Here is a 26,368-nt window from a genome sequence, read left to right as displayed (position 1 = left end):
ACTGTGTCCAATGCAGTAATAACCTTTTTCCCTCCTCTCCAACCTCATCTTACAACACTGCGCTTGTTTGCGTGTACACAGCACCAATCATAGCTCAAGGGTCCGCCAATGAAAACGCGCCTGATTATTGAACACTCAGTTGTTCTGGCATACGGCTGTATATCATGCCTGTCAAGTTTATTGTCACCCAGTCTCAATTAAACACAACACAGCAGTTGTATTGGATTATGCACAGCTACTTAAAGGGGTAGTTCAACATTTTGGGCAAATTGGCCCATTGCCATAATCCCTATAGTCATAGCGGTAGGTTCGTTACCTTTAATTGTTGGTGCAAGCTATTTTTAGAACTGCGGAGCAGAGTCGTGAGCTGCTCAGAGCTACGCTACATAGGCTAATGGGATCTCTTGGTTTCCCTCATCAAATACACAATCCAACAACTCCAAAACGCTCTGGTGGACAAGTTGTGACCTGCACATTCACCACGCTATGAGATACAGACGGTTCAAGGAGGAAAAGGGGAATCATTTATTTTCTCTATAAGTAACACAATAACAGAGTGTATGACTATCTTGGAGATGGTTAGAAATACTTCCTTTCATAAAACCTATTGAACCTAAAACCTTATCAAATGAGGTCTGTGGTCTGAATCGTTCCAGTTTAAGGGTCCTTGATGTGGGAAGGTTGCAGCACCACTGGTTTGACAAGCAACTCCACATCAACTGCTAGCATAGCCCTGCTGACTGTGTTCAGCTCGCTCTTTCTCAGGCTTCATTCAGACCGACTTTCTCTGCCCTGTCTGCATTTCTGGTGGATTTATTTGCTAACTCCTTTGTTTGACAAAAGACGGATCACAACACTCCTTCCACTTCTGCCAGCTTCATAGCTTTTCCTAGTTTAGTTTATACTAACCCAAGATACACCTCTACTACTGTATGTATATCACCATTCTAGCCCAAACCAAAGACACTATCTCGTCCTCCGCCTGCTATGTTATTCATGCTTAGCCTTACAATGCTATTCTACTCAGCAGTATCCTTTATCTCATCCTAGTCTGTCACGCCCTTCTCTCCTATTGTGTCGTACACTAGTCTATTCCCTTGCCTGGTGAGAGCACTGGCACGTCTGATCAACTAAACAGATCCCCCAGCAGGCCTTGCTCTTCCCTGTGGAGAGCCCGGGATTGGGAGGAATGTTAACATTGCATTACAGCACGCCGCCACGTACACAATGTCCTCGATGAACGACACGGCTTTATCTGTCTCTCCTGGGATCTCAGCTATGCCTCTTTCTCTCTCCCTCTCTATTTTCTATGATATTCTCTCTCCCTGTCCCCTTCCTCTCTCACCTCCCCCTCCCTTTCTCTGCACACATGTGCGATAGACAGAATATCAGGATTACAGTATGAGCTGACATGGTGACACGGTGTTAATCGTCAGAGTCGTGTTTGTTTCCGCCCCAAAACTGTCACCCTCTAATAACGAGCCCCCAAAAACCCAACACAATTGGTGCTGGAATGGCAGGAGTGGCACAATAGGCACAAAAACCCGGCAATCTTGTCAACATATACAAATGGAAAGGCCTGGTAGGAAGCTACACACATCCCCTTTTCTCTTGTTGTCATAGAGCACACATGCGTCTTCACGTCTTCTTCCTGAGTCGTGTCAGCAGAGGCCTGCAATTAATTTGTGTAATTGCCCCCGCATCTGAACACACACACACACATACACAGAAACACACACATATCCATCCCAACACACATAACCCTCCATCCCACCCTTTCAACCTCCTTTCAGTTTGGCAGAGTGGCCCTCCTGTTTTAACCCCTTCACCAGTATCACAGACTATACTGACGATACACAATACTGAACATACAGAGTCCCAGGATGCAACAGAAACACAATACAGGACACATGGTGTTTATATTTAAGGTGACCTAATGGGTACTGTTTTGGTTTTTTTTTGTGTGTTAGGCTTATATTGATTTTTTTTAGGCCTAGTTCAAGCATCAAAAAGATGCTTCAAGCACCTGAAGAAAGTATTCTAAGACAACTAGCGTTCACTTCATCATTTACTTATCAGTAGTTGAAACCTTTGACAAAGTGAGACAACAAAGCATTTGTTAGGATACACAAAAGACAACAGCTCTTATGAAATTTATCACCATGGTCACTGTATCACTGCTTAATCGATATCCACAATATTCACTATTATTTGCCGTAATCTTTGTAGCAAATAACTATGCCACTTGGATTTTCCAATTGACTCTATGACCTTTAACCTATGATGAAGACTGGGGGGGAAAAAATCCTTTTCAGTCAGTCTTTTTCTTGATATATGCAGTGAACCATATGCTTTACTGTTGAGTCCACAGCAGAATTATAATTCCCGTAAAATGGAAGTTTGCATTTCATATTGGCTCTCCATCACTTTGAGAGTGATTTAAAACTAAATTATTTCTACTACTGATGTTCATTTTGTACAATTGTATTGTTAAAGAATAAGAAAAAGTGGGAAAAAAAGACACAAATCATATTTTTTTCTTCTTGTCAGAGAGGATAAGTCACTAAACTGAGGATTAAAATAACTATAGTAATAATAATAATATTAATCACCATCTATCTGACACTGAGAGTACCGACTGCTTCATATCAAGTTTTTAATTAAAGGCCAGTATCAGTGAGCCAATATGTGGGTTTAACATCAGTATTTGTGTGTCTGTGTCTGTGTGTGTGAGCCTGTGTTTGCGCTTTAATAGCAGCGCTCCTGTGCTGCCATAGGGAAAGTATGTGTAGAGCGGCAGCTGCAAAAAAGGGCCTCCCAAACCCGGCCTGACGCGAAGTGACAGCTCTGTATATCTCTCACTGGCACTGACAGCTGACAGATGGATAGCACTCATACACCGCAGGAAAAAAAGACGGAGAGAGCGCGGGGGAGGGCGAGGTGGGGTGGGATGGAGAGAGAGAGAGAGAGAGAGAAAGAAAGAGAGACAGAGAGAGAGAGAAAGCCCCCAGGATGATTCGCCAGCATTGCTCTCTGTTCAGAGGGCCGGCGTTTGATTGAGTGCTACAGAGAATAATAAACCCTCCACTACCCGGTGCAGTGCCAAGCTTTCTCTCCCTCCTTATCTCTCGCTTTCCCCTCCCTTTCTTTCTAACCCCTCTCCTCCCTTAATTCTCTCCTTCTCTCCCGAACCCTTTTATTGTCGCCCCTCCTTTGGCGCTTTGCTCTTGCTCCTTTATGTTACGCCTCCTATTCCCCAGGCCCGTCTTCAACACCTCGTGGTCTATCTTTATGTTTTTCTCCCTCTACTCTCTTTGCTCTCCCTTTCACTCGTCTGCTATCTGCCTCTATCTGCCATCCTCATGTATTTGTCTCTCTCTATCTGAGGTGTGAGAGACAGGGGTAAGAGGTCCCTGTCAAACAAACCAACAGTACTCACTCACAGCTATTCCCCTGTGTATCTGACTGTGTATCTGGATCTGTGCAGCCCTCTGTGTTTCCACAACTACAGATAGAGGGAGCGTACACACACACACGCATACACACACACACACGCCAGCTTTCACCACAGCGGGAGAACATGTGATGTACAATACCAGCAAATGCATTAAATCAAAGGCAAGTAAACATTCATTATGCTCAGAGACTGGTTGCGTGACGATGAATAAACACTCATGCAATTTAATGACCTAATCTGAAAATTGCAGTGACATAATTTGATTACTGCCTGTTAATGTAATATGTTGAGAAAATAGTGGTACTCGTGGCAGTAATCTTGTGAAAGTATATTAAAACCTGTCAAATTGCCAAAAAGCAACATCTTCTAGATAATCTAGAAATAATTTTCAAGCTCTTGGAAAGTGTAAAGGGTTGTTTTGTTTATTTAGACATGAAATTACATCCAGTGATTATCACATTCTGATTTGCAAATAGCAGTATTTACAGTATATATGAGCAATTTGTGGTGTGCTTCATGGTTCAGTATGGTTCAAAATCCCATGTGTGAAATGGAACCAGTGGAATTTACAATGGGCGGCCACTTATTCCACTTCTTGCACATTTGAATACACATCAATACAAAAAACAAACAAACAATCACAGCAGCTGATATCAACATATTCTGGAAATCTGGATCTGATTCTGCAGAACATGGATGTATGGTGGTAAAAAAAAAAAAAAAAATCCCTAAAACCAAATCCCCACATTCTGATCTGCACTCAGTATCTGTAGTGGCCAGTGAAGATGCTGTGTTTACTTGTGTACAGTAACACGACATCATCATCTTGTCTGTGCAGACGATTCAAACAATATGAGCTTTGATGTCACAGTGACATACTGTACCGTACTCCTGGTCTCAAAATACACTGACTGGTCAAAAGCTGATGTGCAACAACACAATGTTCATCAAGGAATGACATGACATTTTGAAGGTCACTGTTTTCCTGTCACACAAGACGACAACGTTAATATCTCGATGCTATGACAAGTTACATCTCTATTGCTAAGTGAAAACAAAGTATCCACCTATAAATACCATTTTATTTGTTAATTACTTCATGTATGTATCCATCGCCATGATTTAATGACTTTTTATCACAGCATTCTCAATAAAGTGATTAAGATTTCTTTTTTTATGTAACTGCAATTATATGAGAAGTTCTCTTTCTTCACATTAATGGTCAACTGGCTTCATGCAAATACTCACTATTGCAGTTTAATGCAATCGTTAGTTGATAATAACTTACTGTACTGCACTTTGTGTTACAGTGTAGTCCATGTTAAGGCCACAGTGCATCATCATTATTATGTATGCTGAGGTAGCAACAGACTTAAACAAAAACAATACATTAGAAAATATCAACTTAGGGTTCTCTCTCTCACATGCTGGTGCGGACCACGGGTGTGCACCAGAAGTGGAAATGATACATTGTTTCATTTTTCAACTAGTAAGGTCCAAACACCACACCACTGGCAGAGCGTCATGTCTCCATGACAACTGAAAGGCACGTGGTACGTCCTGCTTACTTGGACAATGGAGACACATGCGTCACACCGTCACATGATATTATAAAGAGGAGATTATAAACAGAAACCGACATGTGGTGCTAAACCTATGGGCTATAACCTTGTTGACATTGTTTCTGGTAAACCGAGCACCGTCCAGCGGATCGAGACACTTGAGGAAGTTTACAAAGTACATAACGGTAACCGGTAGATTATTAATGTGCATCTACTCCGACCCGATTACAGTACGAAGTAGTGGTGGCGATAATTAAGGAGTGGCGGGCCGCCACAACTAAATGTATATAGCGGAAACCCTATAAGGCCAGGAGTTGTGATTTCTAGCTCTGCTGCTGCTGCTGGTGCTGGTGCGCTGCTTCCTGCCATCTTGTAAACAATGCCGAACATCGCAACGCACAACGTTGATTTGCATCGTTGTGGAAGGCACACGTTCCTACGTCAGTTTCCACTTTCAAATGTCCTAAATTTTTTTTAATAATTGGAATTCTGTTTGAATAGCGAAGTTCATTCTGACAGCCCTAAACACCGCCTGTGTGAACGCACCCAAAGACACAGCTTCTCTGACTGGCCACAGTGGAAATTAAAGTACAGCAGACCAAGCTCCACACAAGTTCACTTACCTCACCAGCAATGAATAGATGAGGTAATGGGTGCAGGTGCATGCAGGTCTGCAGATGTACCGGCTTATTAGGAGACTCACACAGAGTTACACTGTGCTTCATCTGTAGTATTGGATGTCTTTCACTCAGGAGGTCAAACCTGCTCCTGGTTCCTCCAGTCTGCATTTCAAAGTGTCCTTGAACAAGATACTTTGCGTGTGATGTCAATTGGCATGTATGGTTGGAAGTATGAGAACGCACAATGTATGAGTGTGTGAGTGAACGGATGAATGTGGATTTCACTGTAAAGTGCTTTGAGTGATCGATGCGGCAAGACAAGCGCTCTATAACTGCAGTCTATTTAACTTACAGTGGCTCTCAGGACAAAGCCATAATCTCCTTTTACCTAACCCTGATCTGAAGGTAGTTATAATGTTCACTGAGAACTTAAGGCTTACTCCTAACTAAACAATGTGGAGCTTGTGGAAACAGGATTTTTGTTCCCTGATAAGAGGTGAGTCACCACATGTGATAGTGCGAACAGATTTTTGGCCCTGCACAGTGGTATACACACACACATGTTCCTGTCATTCAAACAATACTTCTCTATCAGGGTGAACTCTGGACCATATCTATGGATTAAGGTCTGGCACAAAGCGACAAGCGACAAACTTGTGTCCTCCTCTCCCTCACCCCAACCCCCAACCCCCTCTCTCTCCTGGTCTGTCCTCCTTCCTCTGTTGCTTTTTATTGGGGAGTGTGAAGAAGAGGATTAGCTGGTGGCTGGTGGAGGGGAAAAGGGGGTGCAGGCAGGGAGAGATGGATGGGTAGAGGGTTGAATTGAGGAATTAAAGGTGTATATTTGTTGCTGTTTTGTTGTTGTTGTTGTTGTTGTCTGTGTCCACTGCATGGCACAGACATAAAATGGGCACCTCTGTGTTGTGGTTCCCAGACGCCTCTGAATGTCGCCTTTCTTGCTCCCCACACACACACACACACACACACACACACACACACACACACACACACACACACACACACACACACGTATGTTCAGTTCCGCTCTATTTTCCATCTCCTCCGTGAGGGTTAATCTGTGGATGTGTTCCAGTGCCCTCCTTCTCTCTTTCTCTTTACCCCCCCTTCTCACCCTCCTCCTCCTCCTCCTCCTCCTCCTCCTTTTCTTTCCCCTCTCATCCCTCCATCCCCTGGGTCTGTAGACGGCCTGTTTCTCTGCATCCCAACATAGAGGAGGGAAGCTAAGAGGCTGCCTGGCTGCTTGGCCGGCCGGCTGGCATGGAATTGAAAGATGTTTACTAAATAGCCCCCATGTCCCTGCGCCTGGCATTTAGTAGTCAAGACTCTGCTTGCCTGTTATAGTGAAAAATATGAAGGGAAAATGACTCGCAGCTTGCTGTGATGACATGCTGCAGCCGTTGTGCACTCTTTCAGGGCCTTGTGTTCGTAGTTTTCGGTAATTTTGAAAGTTCTTTCAATTAGCGCTCGATCTGGAAACTTGTTTTCTAAGCTCTGTTTATCTAGGGAGGATCATTTTCACCTCGTGCAACACCCTGCCTCACATTCACTGTGACTGACATTAACACTGGCAAAAAAACAGTGCCTCCTATTGCTGAGGGGGAGTAGTGTTATACTGTACACTCGGGGCCCAGACTCACAGGTTTTTTTTTTCTTTTTTTTTCTTCCCATTGTCAGGATTTCAGAAACAAGTGAACCTGGTGAACGTGATATTAAATGCTTGTTGAAATGTATGTATTTGGGGTGAAGGTATTCATTTATGCAGCCAGGCAAGTTCACATGCTCTCTCCCTCCCACACTTACCTACACACACACCTACACACACACACACACACACAGTCTCAGACTGAGAGGGACAAACCAGGCTCATCATAAATCAAGATGATAAATCCTGATCATAAGTCAGTCAGGCTGGTGTCAGAGGCAGCAGGAGGAGACATGCCCTCAGACGACAGGGACACCGGTGACACCCATCACCTTCACATGTCACCCAGCTGAGACACATGACACACTCATATACACACACAAACACACACACACACACAGGCCTCACTGTCCGCTACCACTTGGTCTCCTGTCCTTCAAACATCCTTACCAAGGACATAGACCCAACACACACAGACACACACACTCACACAGGTACACATTCTACTCAAGATAGAGCTATCTGTTAGCTAGCCACTATGAGGGGAAAAAAAGGAAAAGAAAGATAGAAAGAAAGAAAGAGAGGAAAAAGATGACTACATTCACTCCTTTTCATGAGAATTTCAACTGTGAGACAGCGCCGGCCTCAGCTATTAGCCTGGGCCGACCTTCATTAACAGATCGCCATTGATTCCTCCCAACGAGCTGTTTACCTAATTAATACCCGCGAACCCCACACCGGTTCGCCTAAATAAATATGTCTATTAAAACATCTCTTCACAGCGAACAGACAGAGGCGACGAGTGGCTCGTTCCTCAGCGCCGTGCTCGTGCTGCCAGGCTTTGTGGGGAAGACGCGGAGTTAAATCACACTCGGTAAGGCGAGTGTTTGACAGACCTGGTCCTTGTGCCGCTTGTCACGCACATTTGATATTTTGATAGCTTCCCGTCTCTTCCCATTAGCCCCTGGGGTCCTGAAACCATTTTAGATGTTTATCGGCAAAGCGCTGGGGGTTAATTTCGTGTCTCGTCAGGAGCGCCGGCACAGAACGGTATCGCGCTGTCACCCATCGCGGCCAATCGCTGCAATCGGCCAGCTTATCAGGGAGAGTTGTGTTACACTGACTGACACATGACAATGACCCCGGTGACTCTCTGAGGGCTGATAGCATCTGGGTTTTCTTTTCGCTACCTCTCCTTACTCTCCCGCCCTTTCCCCCCCTCCCTCTCTCTCTTGCAGCCCTCCCCTTCGTCTTCCTCTCTGACTTCAGGCAACGGAGAAATTGGGACTTTGTCTCTGGGGAAGTGGAGAGAGTAGGAGGGAGAGTGTACAGTGTCTTTGTAGGAGTGTATTACTCACGCACATGCACCGATAACACACACAAAGCACACCCCTGTAAGCTCAGTGCGTGCACGTGCGCACGCAGCGGCTCTGACTGAGCGGAGAGTGTGTGTGCATGTGTGATAATATGCATGCCTATCTCTGGCCATCCAGTTTTATCAGCGACAAAAAGGTATTGGTTTCACTGTTTGGTGTGGAACAGCATGGAGCCACGGGGCATGCCTGCTCAATAATCTGCTAACACACTGAAAGAAACACACACACACACATCCACGCACATACACAGGTTCATAAATGAGAGCCTAATATGCATAAGCATATTGGTGAACACATGCAGGTGGCACATGTGGAGTTGTGCGTGTACACGAGCTTAAAAAGTACGCTCAAATCGACAAACACGTTCCAAAAAAAGAAACACAGGACGAGGTGCAGCCTGGCTGTCCATCAAGACTCTCCCAGTCATCTCCCCTGTCTTCTCTGAGACATGGGCCAGTCCTTTATTCTTCCCCTCTGCTTTAATCCCCGATTTGCTTTCAGCTGCTGCTACTGAGGTAGTGTTTATCTTCACTCATACACGCATAGTCTGAATTAGCTTTCGTTTGAGTGATTGATTATGCAGTACGTCACAAATGAATGAGTATCCGAGTGATTTTTGTCACACTGTAATGTTAGTAGAGTATGATGACATTTGGTTTGGAGCCATTTCTATGACAACTCCAAAGAGACAAGACCGCGGTGGCATCACCTGGCCCTCCATGCTGCGTTACGCATTGTTTGCAACTGAGTCCAGTTTTCTAGGAAAGCTAAAGGAAAGCTGGCTTTATAGCACTAAACAGAAAAGAGGGTGTTGTGTCTTTCAAAGCAAAAGAAGTGAAAAAAAAACCAAGAGCTTCTGGCAGTGGCTGGTAGTGGTTAAAGTGAATGGCCAATATTCCAAAAAATATTGGAAATGTTGCTATTGTTGCTTCCAAATTGTCAAAATCTGTGGTTCTTGACCCTCCCTGATATCTCTGTGTTTTAAGGATGCAAGACATTCATCCAACGGGAGGCCAAAATCGCTAAGGAAGCACTAGTCTTTGTTTATGATATCTACATAAATGATATATTCACACCAAGTCAGCGTGGGTAATTGGTTAATCGTATATTATTCCAGGTTTTGAGTGAAATGAAGCTAATTCTCATAAATCAAAGGTTCAGTCTTTCAGCATTTTCCTGTTGGACAGCAGTAACACTGAATCTGTTACTCACAGTCACTAGATGATGCATTTGTGAATATTTACACAAGTGAGGAGAGTGAAAGGCAAATGTATGTGTGTGCGTGTGTGCATGTGTGTGTGTGTGTGTGTAATTCTTTGGGCGCCAGCCATGTCAATCAGCCCCCTGCAGCGCAACTGCCCTTCACACTTCTGTTTATCTGCTGCTGCTGAGGACTGGGAAGACTGATAAGAGTACATCACTCTCTCACTCTCCCCCCTCTTTCTCTCTCCCTCTCTTTCTCTCTGTCTACATTATACACAAACACACAGATTGTTGGCTATAGCTTTTAGCATCAGTGAAGTTCATCAAGGCTATGTTTGAGCACAATCATTACCAGCATCATATTGTTTGAGGCGAGACCTGATCGTCGTTAATATTCACCCTGCGATGTTCACTTTGCTGTCTGTGTACTCCCTGTTTACTCTACAAAAACCAGATGTTTGGTCTTTGCACAGCCAGTATGTACAGTGTAGCACCCATGCTAATTACTCTGATGTTGAAAATGATCACTGTGATGTATCTAATGGTCAAGGAGGGGCCTTTTTTCTTGATTTTCAGCTTGCTTATTCAGGCTGCATGTGTGTTTGAGCTGTTTCAGATTGTGCCCTATATTATAATCAAGGATCAGAATCCATTTTCCTTATCAAAGCGCTTGCTGCCGGCAATGTTGATTAGCACAAACCCCTAAAATGTTTTTTTTTTTTTTTCCTTCTTCTTTTTTTTTTCAACCGCCACCTGAAATTTTCTCTTTTCATGTCTGACAGCCAGAGACCATGAGGCTCCACATTTCCTTAGAGACTGGCCATTGTTACCATGGTCGCCGGACATTATTGGCGGCTATTGTGGCAACCATGTACACTTGTCACTCAAGGATGGAGAGGCCGCTGTGAGCAGACAGACACACACTATTAGGATAACGTGAAAGCATGGATGTGCTGAGTGTTGAGGGAGTCCATGCGTGTATATTGGGTGGGTTGAGTTTGCATGCCTCTGTGTGTGTGTGTGTGTGTGTGTGTGTGTCTGTGTGTGTCCTCACTCAGTCAGCCAGCTGAGTCTGCAGTCAGTTTACGTTTGACTGCAGGGCAAAAGCTCGAGCAAGAAATGAATTCTGACTCGCCGAGCGCCTCACATAAATTCCTTTTCTCATATTCCGACACAAAAGACAACATATCTGCATTGCATTAGCCCAGGGACTCCTTTCTCATTCTGATGATGATTTAGGGATGTTGAGATCTCCCCATGAACATCAGAGGCGAGCCAGAGAGAAACAGTGAGACAGAGATAAAGAGGAGTGAAAGATGGTTTTGGGTGTGGGATGAGGGGGTAGGAGAGTGGTGCTGAGGAAGAAAAAGAAGGAATAAAATGATATTTAGGTTCTGTGTGCAAATGTATCTTTTTGCTTCCACAGTTATGTGTTTGTATTTTCATTTTAAGTTGCATTCTGTTAAACGTAATGTGCAAAAAATATCTGGCAATGCTCTGTCTGTGTTTCTAATGGACATCAAACCTTATTGTAATATAGAGCAAGCCATTGGTGTTAAAGTAAATTGCCATATGAGATAATCTTGTCAAAACTTTTTTTCCTTTTATCAACTCTACATTATAACAAGTTCCCTTTACCTCTGGGAGTAAAGTCATTCTGTGCCTTTTCTATTTTGTTTTGAAATGCACTGGCACTAAACTGAGCTGGATTCCAGAGACACGCGTGGTCCACTTTCTCTCTCTTACACGTTCCCTTTCTTGTCCTTGAGGTGCATGGAGTGACATGCTGGGTAATGTTTTCTTTTGACTGAGGTGACAGCCCTCGATTACCATTTGGTCCCAGCGATGCCACTGTCTCCGAGACGGAGAGAGGGGGATGCTGTGTTAGAGAAAGAGAAGAAGGAAGATGTAGACACTGACACGATCGATTTCAGTTTTTACTGTGTGTTTTTTTTTAACACCTGTTGTTTGTAAAGGTCGTTTGTGTGGCAGGAAGATATTTCAAAGATGGGGAGAAAATACAGTATGTGCCTGGTCTTGAGAAAGGGCCATTTCTATTTTTGTTGTTCCTTCAAGTGCATCTGTGAGAACAGTTGATATCTGAAGCACGTACTGTGCTCACATTGTGTTAACATTTTACTTTTGAAAAGGTGTCGTAGTGCATCACCTCAGCTCTCAACGCCGCAGCAGCGTTTTTGTGATGACAGTTACACCATCTATTCAGAGTGGGTGGAAGGAAAAATGTCATTTGTTTGTTCTCGTACAAATGACACCGCATGTCAAATGAAAATCAATTAAAACTTTCATTACTACAAGGTTGACTAACACATAATTTGGTTTGCACATCAAGCTATACTTATTCAACAAATTCACAATGACAGTTTACCTTTCATATCTGATGCCATAGTTTTAGACTTTTTGTTTTGATATTCGCAAGAAAATATATTTGTGGTTTTAAGAACCAAGCGACTTCTCTCTCAGGTTACTCTCTGGTGTAACAGTAACAACAGGTCAGTGAGCCAAATAGAGGAGAGGGTCTGAGGCTCCACTTTGATTGGCTCGCTGTTTTTTTATGTGATGTAATAGAAACGCATATTTTAGGTCAACGTTCGTAAACACTCAGAGAAACCAAATCCTGCAACGGTCCAGGTGGGCGGGGCTTGGGGCATGGCTGATCGGGTGAATACTTTGTTGTGACATCACAAAGTTACAGAAGTCCTAATGGCCCGTTTAAAGGTTCAGTTTCTAAGTACAGGCTGTCAGCATTTTTTCTGTGAACTTATCACTTGAATACTTGCAGTGTTTAAACAGAATATACACCTGTTTAATAATTGAAAAAGATATGTATGCATGATCAATTATCACAATGTGGGACCTTTAACATGTACCTCTCATCCCAGGGTTGATTGAATGATTCACCCGTTGTAGGACACCACCTACAGTATATCAAAAAGAAAATATGATTTGCGTACAGTTTACCTAGTTGGACCATAACACACTTGAAACTTTGACCTTTCCACATTTGTAAATCAAGTTGCTGACTGGCCCAAAGGGTGAGTGCATCATTGATGCTTGACACTTTGTTTACTGTTGCCTTGTGATTATTGCCATGTTCCAGTCACAGTGGAGGAATTGTCATTGAGGAAGGTTTTAACCTTCATTGGGCGCTCCAGGGATAGAGGCGGTGATAGGTCGGAGGGTGGAGTGGGGGGTGGAAAGGCAGATCTGTGTAAACCTATGTGTGTGTTTGTGTATGTGTGTGTGTGTATATGGGGGGTCTCTTGGTATCAGAAAGGAAAGGGTAACATGCAGGTGTGAACCGCTCATTACCCAGTGGCATGTGTCCTGTCACTCATCCATTGTTACTGGCCACGTTCACATCTGAGCTCTTTCACATTACTCATCCTCTGTTTGCCCCACCTGACCTCTCTCTCTCTCTATCGCTCTCTCTCTCCTTCTCACACACACACACACACAAACATACAGTACAGCTGAGTATTCAGGCAGACAAAGCCGCTGCGTACTACAATATTTATACATCTGAGTTGTTCTTGTGTGCTCAACTTAGAATAGGGGAAATTGTTTTACAAAATACTGCTTATACATTATTTACCCTTCTTTCCTTTTGTTTGTTCTACTCACTATTTTTCTGTAGCACCACCGTGTGAACATGAGCATGGAGAAATCCTTTTAGAGTGTATGTCCTGGAAAACTATCAATAGCTTTAATCAATGAAGACATTACATCAGGGTTTTAAGGAGTTGTACTCTCAGCACATCTAAACTGTCTATGCAGCCCTGCCAAGCCATCCGTCAGATTTATGTGACAAAAACATACACAAATTCAATAGCATACAACAGAATTGCCCATGACAATAAATGTATAAAATCTCAAATCTCATAGGCGTCATATGTAAATGTGGCACTTAAATCATTGATGTTAGGAAAGCAGTCAGTACCAGTGTTCCAGCCATGTGTGTTAGCAAAAGATAAATAAAGAAATAAATACTGGGTCTTTGATGAACTGAGGCTCAGAAGCTCCTCTGTGGCTTAGTCCACATCACTGAATGTAGGAGAGGGGAGGTATATATGTGGAGTTTGTGTGTTTTGGGGTGTGGAATGGGAAGGGGAATAGTCTTCAGTATGAGCTGGAGCTGTGGATTTAGGGGAAAGGGAAGGGAGCGAGAGCGGGTGGGTGTGTGGAGGGGCAGTGGCTGTGGTGTACACATCATTTCATGGGTGACAGAAAATGGAGAGCCCCCAGTGGGTGCCTCCTTCTGCTCAGAGATGCCAGGGGAGAAAGACTTCCGGGACTGAGAGAGTTGAAGAGAGAGAGCGAGGGAGTTGAAGAGAAGGAGTGAGTGAGAGTGTGAGAGAGAGAGGGTGGGTGGGGGGGTCCTGCCATCACATGGGATGGATCAAACCACAGCTGGCTGATTTCATTTGTCCCTTTCCTCCCACTCTTCCCACCCACCCTCTGTCCCCTTGACCCCTCCCTCCATTTCTCTGTCCTCTCTCAGAGAGGCCGAATATTTACTGTATTCCGCCTGTTGATCATTTACTATATTATCCAATGAAAACGTCATGAAGCAGATTTTGCCTCGATGCATTACTGTACAGTACACATCATTAATTTGTACTGAAGCAATGTTCTTATGAAATGAAAAGCAAGAATTACTCTGGTGTTGCTCCAGAAGAGCATTTTATCAATGACTGAGGAAAACTATAACTTTTGTCTACAGACAGCAATATAATTAGCAATGACTGACTGTTTCAAGTGTTAATGAAAAAATGCTAATATCAGCATTTAGTTCACAGCACAGCCATGATGTGCTCACCATGACACAAAGTTAAGGAAAAAGCCAAAGTGATTTGGATTCATTGTGATCTGTTTTTGTCTATATATGTCAATCAATCCAGTCCCACATAGCAAAATAAATCTGGCCTATACTTGGGCCACATGCCCATTACTTCTGGCCCAGTATACACCTGGTTCCACTGTCCAGGTTTGGCTCATATAACGCATGACTTATGTGATGCGACTTCAACATCTGGACCATTTCTGGTGCACACAAATCTTCTGGCTGTCAGTCAGTACAGGATTCTTTCTGCCTATGAATTACAATATGGACCTGACTTGCGCCAAGGACCCAGGCATACTGTATGTTGGTTCAGGAGTTATATTTTGGTACCTTGTGTGTGTGGAGATATTTCGGTGCTGTCCGAAAAGTTAGAGGATCAAGAATTTTAATTTTGCCAACGCAAATCCGTCCGCACTCAGAGTGTCTGCAGACAATGCCACATGTGTGGCCATGTGGTTTAATATAAGGCCAAAAACCCACTAAGAGATGGAGCACTTGTAAGTGAAAGAAAAGAACATCAACTTCAGAGTGTTCTCCTTTAAATGAAGAGCTTACACCTACAACACATAAAAACATACGACTTCAGCTGTCAGAGTAAAAATAACCATCAGTTGTTCTCTTCTAAACTTTAAGTATAGATTAGCAAACTCAAGGCCAAAAACAATGGAGGCATGTCCATATGACTACCAGCCCGTGGCTATATTTCAATCAGCACTGTTACCCCCACCTCCCACGCTTCCTGCTCCATGCTCTCCTTTTTTTTCCATGCAGAGGAGGCGGAGGAAGGAGAGAGATCAGACCACACATACAGATCCAGGCCTCCACCCTCCACCCCCAGCCTCCAGTTCCCCCGCCATCTGTGCACGTCCCTCTGCCTGCAACTCCACAACAACAAGGCCCTGAACCTCCGCTGAGGAGTCAATCCATCACTCGGAAAAAGAGAGAAAGAGACAGAGAAAGGAAGTAAAAGGAGAGCGAGGTTGGGTGGGGGCGAGGGGGGGGGTGTCTGAAAAAGGAGAGGTGAGGAAAAGCGAAAGTGAGATGCCATGAAACTTAATCACAGAAAGGGTCGTGTCGGGCAGAGGAGGGGAACAGATTAAATTAGCATAGCATTAGATATGGAAAATGATCTCTGTCAAAATCATCCGCTGCACAATTATAATATGTTAATTACTTATTTCATTAAGGAAGTTTATTATGGCCTCACAGATGAAATCATGCAGGCCAAAGACACCTGGAGGAAAAGCACTGATGCCTGAATCTCTCTCTCTCTCTCTCTCCCTCTCTCCCACCACTCGTCAGTCTCCTCTGCCTCTCTCGTCCCCCCCTCCCACCCTCATTCCTTCACTTTTCTCTCTTTGTTCCTTGCTACATCACTCACAGTGTCACACTTTAAAACACAGTCTTTAATAATCTCTGCAATTGCTGTAGGAGTGTTACATTGACGACCACCGGAGAAGAGGTTTGATGTTTACCTCTCTGTCTCCTGTCTCATGTGGTCCATCAGTGAGAAGTGTGCATATAAATAGTCTGGATGTGAAAGCGGAAAGCAAAACACACACACACACACACTCACACACACACATACTGACTCACACACTATATACATCTATACATGCAGTTTTTTTCTCCATTTTGCAAATTCTAAAAAGCTTAATGGTCAAGTTCAGTCAGTGTTTTCTTTATGATTTTAGAAATAAAGGGTGGTAAATTGCTACAAAAATGTTAAATCCATAATTGCCTGCACTTTTATGTAAAATATTAAGTAAAGTATTTCTCTTTTATATCAATCTCCACATTAATAGCTTTTTGGACACTGACAAATGTTATCTGTCTTTATACAGCGATAAGAAGTTTCCCTATATTTATTATATAAATAATGATCAGTGGTTGTGCTTTATTCATTCATGAAGCCTATGTATTCATGCTCCATCCACGGGATAAAAACACACCTAATTCACGTTCCATTTTTCTGGTGATATTTCAAAAGTTTGAGCAAAATTTGCCTGACAGTTGGATGCAAACAAGGGGCACGGGGCAGTTTGCATTTGTTTCCGCAGCCCTGCTGTCTGGCTAGCTGGCTCGCTGCCTTCCTGGCTCGTCAACGCCTGTCAGACAGACAGACGATGATGATGACAGTCATCAGGGATGTAGCAGCCTTCCGCTCGTCCATTCGACAGTAAGAGCGAGAGGAGCAGGTGCAGAAAATGGAGAACAAAGAGGAAGGAGTGGGTAGAGAGATCCAGAGAGAGAGAGAAAGAGGTTGGATGAGGATAAAAAGGAGACCCTTTTTTTATATATATACACCTGGCATTAACGTGTCCCAGGTTATGTTGGATTAAAATCAAGGTCAGAAAAAGACAGAGAATCCAGGTGTGAATGTGCTTGATCATGATTTGGTCAGGCAAACCACCTCCCAACTCTGATGGTGGTCAGAAATTCAGTCAGACAGAGTGCAATTCCACCACATCAACAATTTACCCACAAGTATCAACAACATGACAGAGAAATGTATCTTGTAGGGGGAACAAACTCCTCCTCTACAGTAACTGCCATTTGAATTACTATATAAAAACATTGAATAAAACCATAAAACATGAGTCCAGACAATGATAACATGCAGATGTTGTGAGGGTGTGATTTCCTTGTTCACCTTATTCAACCATAGCTTGCGACCATTTTTTAATTACTATAACACTAAACACAAAGGACAATTAAGGCCCAAAAGAGTGTCATTATGTTTGTAGATATAGAGAGAGATAGAGTAACTCTCAAAGTATTGGACGTTCAGTTCATCCTTAATTGTGAATGTTTTATGGTAATCGACACTAAACCACAAAGAGGAAAAGGCCAGTGGGATCACCAAAAAAGATTAGATTCTCTTGGAATTATGCATGTCTACATCAACATCACGGCAAATAAAGGAAACCCCAATGATCTTTAAATGTTAAATATATAATAAATGAAATGGAAATGATTTTGTATTTCATTTGACGAGTGAAAACTTTGACCTCCTGGTGATACTACATGTGACAGGACATCAAAGGTCAACAAAGTTCATCCTCCTAGGACCATGAATCTAAAAACAAAAATGGCAGTCTAGCAAAAAACTTGCAACAGATGGACAGACAGTCAGACAGATAATGCCATCCATAGAGCCACACCGGTAGCGTGGCAAAACACAAGAACAAATGTACAAGCACTTACCATTAAAATGGGTTTGTGTGACTTTGTTTCATCGAAGCATGACTGTGTGCCAGCAGACTGAGAATTACACATTTTGCAGATAACAACTTGTAAAACTGGAATGTAAGCTAATTCGCTGATACTTTCTTTGTGGAGTAGTTTCATCGAACTGTAAGACTGTCAACACCACACGCTTTGTGTGGTGACAGTAACAATTTTGTTAAGAATATTTGTTGCTATAATTTCTAATTGGGCATTTTGTAGTGAACATTGGTGAGAAAGTGCCAGTTAACACTCCCCAGATCCCAGTCTAAAAATAATTGTTATTATGAATGTGTAGATATAATACATTTCATGGGACTGTAGTCAGACAGTACATGGATCTATGGCAACAACAACAATGTGTTCTTTTTTAAATAAACATGATTTTTGCTTCTACTGGCTATTTGTTTTGCTGTATAATGTTATTGAGTTTTGATTTATTATACTTTATAGAGGGAAATTCACCTGTCTGAGGCTGAATATTTAGGATACACATAGGGACTCAGGAGAACATGCCACACATAAAAGCATCAAAATAAAATGAGAGGCAATATGGATGGGAATGTTATACAATTAAAACAACATTTCTACTAACTGAGGCCTTTTTTTCTTTAACTGAACTATAAATTTTATAAAACTGTCTCCATACAAAAAACATGCAAAGGCTCACATACAGCAGGGGTATCTAGTGATGCAGGGCAGGATTCAGATGAAGCCAACTGATTTTCAAAGTACATTTATAAATATATAAATATGCATATCACATGTTCATTTTGTAACGATAAGTGCTACATCCCTGATTTAGTGATTCACTAATAGATTCAAATGCAAGAATCAGAAATATTATATAAAAAGCTACAGAAAGATCAAAGACAGCTGATAAAAAGCTATAACATCTGATGCACGTACAGTATGCAGCTGGGAACTGGGAAAAACAAATTCAGACGTTTAACATCTCTCCGATGATCCCAAATTTTCAAAACATCTTCGCTGTTTAACATGTTTAGCATTCCAACTTCAAAAAATCCCGTAGCTCCTCTCATATTGGCCGTGAGGCTTCAAGTGAAAACCGTATTGATCGCAAAAGTGAGAGGACTTGCAGAAGATAAATAAAAGGGAAAAAGAAAGGAGATGAGAGAAGAGAATCAGGAGATATATATGGCAAGAGAAAGAGAGAAAAAGAGAGACAGAGGCAGGCCAACTAAACCAGGGGCAATATCTTCAGTATCTGGGGCTCTGTTCTGCAAGGAACACAAGGAGGGAGGGAGGGAGAAGAGGAGGAGGGAAAAAAGAGGAGAAAAGAGGAGCAGAGCGAGAACATCTTAGAGAGTGTGTACAAAGAGAATGAAAACACACACACACCCGAAGGCTGGGGTCACAGTCAGAATGCTAGAGAGGTGCAGCAGAGCCGGCGGCTACGCAGGAACACCTCGCTCTGCCTTTAATATACCCTGTCCACTGCACAGATTTCAAAACAGATAGTCAAAAACAAAAATCAACGCCCCCAAACACACACAAACACACACCCTCTCTCTACCATGTGCATAAACTCTACAGCCCCCATGCAGATGTTGTGTAGTCTTGTTAGGTCGAGCTCAGAGGGTGGGAATGAGTAAATTCGACAATGGCAGCCTCTGGGGAATTGCAGAGTAGTCTCACACATACACTAAACACTCTCTCTCTCTCTCCCCACATCATACTCTCCCTATCTCGATTGCTCGTACACACAAAGAGGGAGAGGGAGAAGTGAAAGGTAAGCTTTTCTTATGGTTTCATGCATAATTCTGCCTCAGAGCGCCAAATATTATGATGAATTTTCACAGGGAAGTTTTCCCTTATTATTTTATTGTTTCTTTTTGTTTTCGCTCGGGTGTTTCGAGGCCACGAGGTGCCGCGGTGACAAGATAGTTAAGTTGGTTCGGGCAACAGCTTGTTTTCAGTCAGGACATTTATGAGGGGTTGAATCATTTATGCGCCCAGCGTCCCGGGCGTATGACAGATCCCTTGGAAACACAAATTATCATGTTGACTTGCAACAAACACTGTGTAATTACATCATGGCCTGTCGAGAAGCATTAAGGAATCTTCTTCCTATCACCAAAGTAATGAGACGCTAATGCAGCTACATATGACACAGTCATTGGCGGTTAAAAGATTCAACCAAATACACTGCCGCCGAATAATTATAAAATATCACAGTTTTATAGGTTATGATATTAGAGGGTCTCCGGCATGTTGGCTCAATTTCAATAAAGGATTCGGTAATAGATTCACTATCAGGGACAAATGTCTCTGTGGCCTGCTGTTACATCTGGCGTATCCCCTGTGTAACAGAGCTGCCTCTGATTTCATTTATACATTTCTATTCTTAGGTGAGGAATAAAACTGCGCCGACTTAAAGTCCCATTTGAAATCCAGCAGCTGCTTCCATGTAAAAGAGTCAGAAATGGGACAGTCCTCCTGCATGTGTTAGCACTCCACTTGATCCATCAGGCATCTATCTATTCACAGAGGTCTCTTTAGGAGCAGAACGCTCAGGGCTGTTTGCCTTCTCAATGTAAGTGTGAGAGAAATTGGGAGGGCCGTAGCCCTTAATGGTGTTGGCCCCTCCACCCACCCCCAGCCTCCTATCCTTAAATCTGCGGGGAATAAAGAGCGCTGTTAAACCAAACTGGAAGACAAATGGTTTTGTTCAATGGGAAGCCGCCTCCATAAATCCCCACTTAATGCGGCGGAGGAAGGCTGAAGCAGAAACAGGTGAATTTGCCGCAGTGAGGGAAGCCATTCATTACCTCTCAGGAGGGGAGGGGGGGGGACAGGAGAAGAAAAGGCCAGGTAGATGGACAGATGGATGGACAAGTGGACAGATGGATGAGGAGAAAGGAGAGTGAAGGGAGTACTGCTGTAATCTGGAAAGTGCATCTATGGTTTGATGGATAATATGTACTGTTTGATTGATTGATTTAAGTCTATGAAAAGGTTTTTATATGACTACAGTGAATCTATGATGAAGGTGGTGATTTTTTTCAAGTATCAGTACATCTTGAAAACAACCCAATCCGTCTGGAATCAACTGTAAATTTACACTTTAAAATCGTTCAATAAAGAAAGTGCATTCAAAAATCTAAATAATGAGCCTTGACAGAAACATTTAGTATGTATGATAACAGTGGTCTAGGACCAATTTGGACTCCCTTAGCGTTGCCAAAGAGCTAAAAGTGATTTCTGTTCAATAATGTAATATCTGGGCACATGGCCGTGGAAAGGAGATATTCTCCGAAGAGATGAGGCGAGGATAAGACAGGAGGGAGAGCCTCTGAAGGGTGAGATAAGTGAAGGTGGGAGGAAAGGTAGCATGGGGGGTGGGGGGTGTTGGAGAAACAGCGGTACGGGGAAGAGAACTCGAGTTTGGAGTGAGCAGTAAGTGAGTTATATTTAAACCATTAGGCAGCTTATTCGCTCAGTACAAATGCAAATGAAGCAGCATTATCATCATGGCCTTTTCCCTGGAAATCGACTCCCTCTGTAATACCTCGGCAGAAGTGGACCGGTCGTGAACCCTCCTCCTCTGCAGTGCCAGCTAGCCCTCAAATGGCCTACATAGACAGCTAGACACACACACACACACACACGTGCACGCGCACAGACACACACACACGCAGCCAGTACCCCTCCTCTCCCAGGCACCCGCCCAAATCAGAGATCAAAGGCTGGATTTGTAAAGCTAATGGCTGCTGCGCTGCAGCCAGGGACAGGGAATGAGAGAAGGGAGAAATAGAGGGAAAGAAGGCAAAACAGACAGCAACAGCAGAGGCAGAGTGACATGGAGGAAGAAAATGTCTTTGTATTTTTAACACGCAAAATTGCTCAACACAATGTGGCGTGTGGACGGCTACTGCAAATGCCATGCTATTTAAAAATAAGTCAGTATAGTCTATAGTGGGAGGTTTCTCCAAAACACCTAGACAAATGCCACACTGAGGCGTTCACACTTTAACTTTTATTCGGTACAGTTTTACTTTTAGGCAAAGTGATGAGAAACACATCCACAGATGGTGACTATCTCTCGCTCATCACTGTGTGGGATTGTGGGATTGATGGTGTTGAAACAGACCTTTCTCTTTGTCTCACACATGGTGCAAGTGCTGCTGCTATTCCCACAGAGCACTGAGAGGCCATTGAGATAAATGGCATGAATACAAGAGAAGGAGTGAAAAAGAAGAAAGGAAAAGGAGGAAAAATGTGTCTTTGGCTTAAAAAAAAAGAAAAAGAAAAAAAACACAAAAATCTCAGGCATTCTGTTTGCATTGTCCCAACATTTATAATGCTTCAAGCCTGTCAGTAGTGCTCAGTCACTCCCACGCGTTACATTGAAATCCTCACTGTCACAAAAACCACAAAACCCATTTTATCACATGCAATGATTTGGTGATCACAGAAACATATTGAGGAGCATATTTCACAGCTAAATTTAAAACTCCACAGCATGTATACTGAATCTCATATATTAACAGCTCAATCCTTGGCTTGCTGTTTCCAGTTCGCTCAATTAGGAGCCATTTTGGTGGCGAACGGCTCGCTGACAGTGATGAGAAAGGAAAAGTAGCTTTTGCATACATTAGCAGTGGAAACAGGCCAAAATGCTAGATTTCTCCTGATGACACCAACACTGTGACTTCATTATCATGACAATAAACAAGCGAAATGAGCAAAAATAAAAGTGTCAGAGCAGCAGAAACGTGCCGGTGGCTGGTTAGAGCCTCCTCTATGATGCCGATACCTTATTCAGTGTGTTAATCAAGACTTTGGTAATTCTCAATAGAGATTTAATGCTTTCTGTGTCTTGTTTTTAATTTTTAAAATTGAATAAAGTTTTTGTTTTTAGTTTTTTGCCATTTCAGTGCCATAGTCTTGCATGTTTTCCCGTGATGAAGATGGCCATTGAGGTCTCCCCACCCTCTACCTCTTCCTCACCCATCCTTGAGACACCATCAGTCATCATGATGGGGTGCTGAGGCCCCTCCATATCCCCGTGAGAGAGAGGATGAGGAAGAGGATGATGCAGAGGGATGAGGGCCAAAGCCAGAGCTCTTTGTCAGGTGACAAAAGCTTTCCAACACAACAATAGCTATCACTCACTCCCCAAGCCTGTCGGATTATACGGATCACTATACGGCTGTGGTGGTATGTGTAGGTGTCTGTTTAAGGGGTGTGTAGGGGGGTGGGGGGTTTGGAGGGGTGCTGTGTATGTGTGTGTGTGTGTGTGGGGGGGGGGGGGGTATTGTAAAAGAAGGTGGACATGGTAACAACCTGCTCCTCTACAAATTCAACATTCAGTCAAAGAGGCAGATCGCTATCATTCTGCTTATGTAACAGAGAATTCCTGTAGCAGCAGGGCAGAAGGCTCAGAAGTCAAACCTGCAGGTCAGACTAATGCTTTTGTCTGGTGGTTGTATGTGTGTGTTCTGGGTCAGGGGGGGAAAGGGAATGAGGGCACTCCATTAAAGACGCAGTGCTCATTTTTAGTTGGTGTTTTAGCCTTCGTAGAAATGATTGATTTGACATGTAACTTAAAGGAGACATATTATGCTACCCTTTCCACAAATTAAAATAGTTCCCTGGTGTCTTAAAGACATGTCTGTGACAGGCAAAATACCCCAATGGTCAAACATCACAGCTCTTTTCATACTCTCAAAACGGCCCTGTTCAGAATGGCTGGTTTCAGTGCCTGTCCCTTTAAATGCAAATGAACCACTGCTTGCCCCGCCCCACCCCCTCTACTGGTCCCAGGTAGGGGTGGTATTATGCAAATTTGAATCCTAGTTACATCACTGGAAGGGAACAGCTCATAAAACCATGTGGATTTCAACCTAGGGAGCCTGCACATTACAGATTTTTTTGTCAAGTCTCACATTTTGGGGGCCAGAAGGCAAGACAAACACCCAAATATATGTTAAAGAGCCTTCAAAAAGTGATACGACATAATATGTCCCCTTTAAGCCCCCAGGTAGAACTGAACTAGGGACATTACAGTTAAACAAACACTCGAGTGGCCCTGCGATCAATGCAGATTCGCAAAGATCCTGCAAAGTCAGAAAACATCATCAACGGATTTTACAACATATACGCTGCAAATAAGGTGGCTTTGAAGCTCAGAGTGGGCTGCCCCACTGTCGCTATCTTGGCAGTGCCTGAGCCTGCCTAAATCGCTGGACAAATAAGGTGTTTGTGGAACTGAGTCTTTGGTGCATTACTATTTGTGCTAGCATACACTCACCCGTCTGCCAGTCAAGGTGGCTTAAATGTAAACCTCACCCAACACAGCTACACGGATGAAAACTGCTTTGTTTTTGTTTTGTTTTTTTGTCTTTTTTTTTTGTACCACGCTTTATGAGTTTATTTCTGCTTTTAGGCATTTGATAGTTTGACATTTTGGGCTTTGACTCACTTTTAGAAACCAGGCTCAAGATGGTCTGCAAATGTCGGCACTTGCTTAATGGCTTGTTTAACAGTTTGAACATTAAAGGGACTACAAGGAGTTTCGGAAAGCAAAGTGTTTTCACACAACATTTCCCATGAGCCTCCGTGCGCATGGTGAAATTCTTGGACAAAAGCGAAAGCACTTGCCAAGAATGTTTTCATTAATCAAGAACAAAAGTCGGAGGTTCGAAGACAATCAGATACCGTCGTAGTTCCGACCATAAGCAATGCCAACTAGTGATCCGGTGGCGTTATTCCCATGACCCGCCAGGCACCTAAACTAGGAAATGCTGGGCGAGTCAACCATTAAATTATACAAAACAAAAAACAATATATTTATCAAAAATTGTCCCATTAACAAGTGTGAGTAATGTAGATTCATCCACATTAATATGAGACTATTTTATAACCAAAGGCAAACTCCTCTGGGTCTCTTTAAACGAAGATGTGTAATATTAGACAACCAGGATTTCAAGATGTTCAATAATGTACAAATTGATAGTGTTTGTGTAACATCTAGTGTTTGGAGTTTCAGATCCTTGTGTAGACGTAGTAAATAGTCAGAAAACTTGGTAATCATACACCATTGGTATTCCTGAAGCATCAAAAAGAAAACAGCACCACCTGTCACACGGAGGAAATTGAGTGTTATATTGTTATATATTGGATCCATCCTACATATGGGTGTTAAAATGGGATGTAAGTAGGTGTTTAAGTGCCCATGTCTGTTAAGAGAATGAAATGCATCCTGGTAGTAGAGATGGGCGAGATGGGGCATTGACAGTGACCTCCAGCTCCACTCTCTCTCTGTCTCTCTGTCTCTCTCTCTCTCTCTCTCTCTCTCAAGTCAAAGTTCAGGGTGAGCATGATGCTAAAGAATCTGACTGGAGGGAGCCAGAGAGGAGGGGTGGGGGCTCCACTAAAAAATCAATGCATGGCCAGTGGTGGGTCTCCTTCTCAATCAGCCACCATGACAGCTGCTCCAGATGGCCACTGGGTAAGTTGGCTGTCAGGCCATCAGTATCATCATTACCCATAAGGCCCAGCGCGGTCAAAAGGTCAAGGGGTGGCCTCTGTAAATTTGTCAGCCTGAAACACCAGGGAAGCGCCAAATATTTGTATCACTGTCAGCGTGTGACATTTATCTATTCTATGTTAATGACATATTATATTGCGAGCTGAACGCACAAGGAAAACACATAAACTCCAAAGCAGTGGTGCAGAGAGGGATAATTCATCACGAGAAGTCAACATTTCAGCATTGCAGAATATATAAGTGCTGGCATTGAGACAATTGCAGTGACATGTTTTCCTTGACTTCTATAGTGTAGCTTCTTATTGTTTACTGTGAGGACTGTCTCTGTCTTCTAAAGCAGCAGGACAGCCCCTTCTAGGAATAATGATGTGAGGGTGTACATGGCTGCTGGGGGTCTCACTGTGTCTTTGAACAGTAGATGACCCCTGTGAACTCAGCAGTAACACTGCCCTGATGAATCTGAGGCCAGTGGGTCATGGCAGGGTCAGGGGTCACAGAGAGGACTCCTGTCTGACCTTTGGCACTGTGTCTCACTGATAACCTTGCTAAGGAATGAGGAAGCAGAGTTTTAAGAGAAAGTAGAAGGAGTAGAAACATTAGCCCCCTCAGTCGTGAGTATTTTAGCCACAGCAGGTCTGGCTCCACCTCTTTGATTCTTTACTTAGACCTGACTCCTGAACTCAAAGCTGCTTGGGGCCAACGTCGGCTGAGGTGGTCCAGTTTCCTTAAAGAGGAGCTGTACAAGTCTGGTCGCTTTTCCTTTGTTTTGCTAACCCTCCTCCTGGCCATGTGCATTTGTTTACAACAATGCCAGCGAGAAATCAATCAATAGAGCGGTACATAACATATATCATATACAATGTTGCGACGTGTATATTCGTG

Source organism: Trachurus trachurus, assembly GCF_905171665.1.
Source record: "Trachurus trachurus genome assembly, chromosome: 16".
Lineage (NCBI taxonomy): Eukaryota > Metazoa > Chordata > Actinopteri > Carangiformes > Carangidae > Trachurus > Trachurus trachurus.
This window is presented reverse-complemented; position numbering follows the sequence as displayed.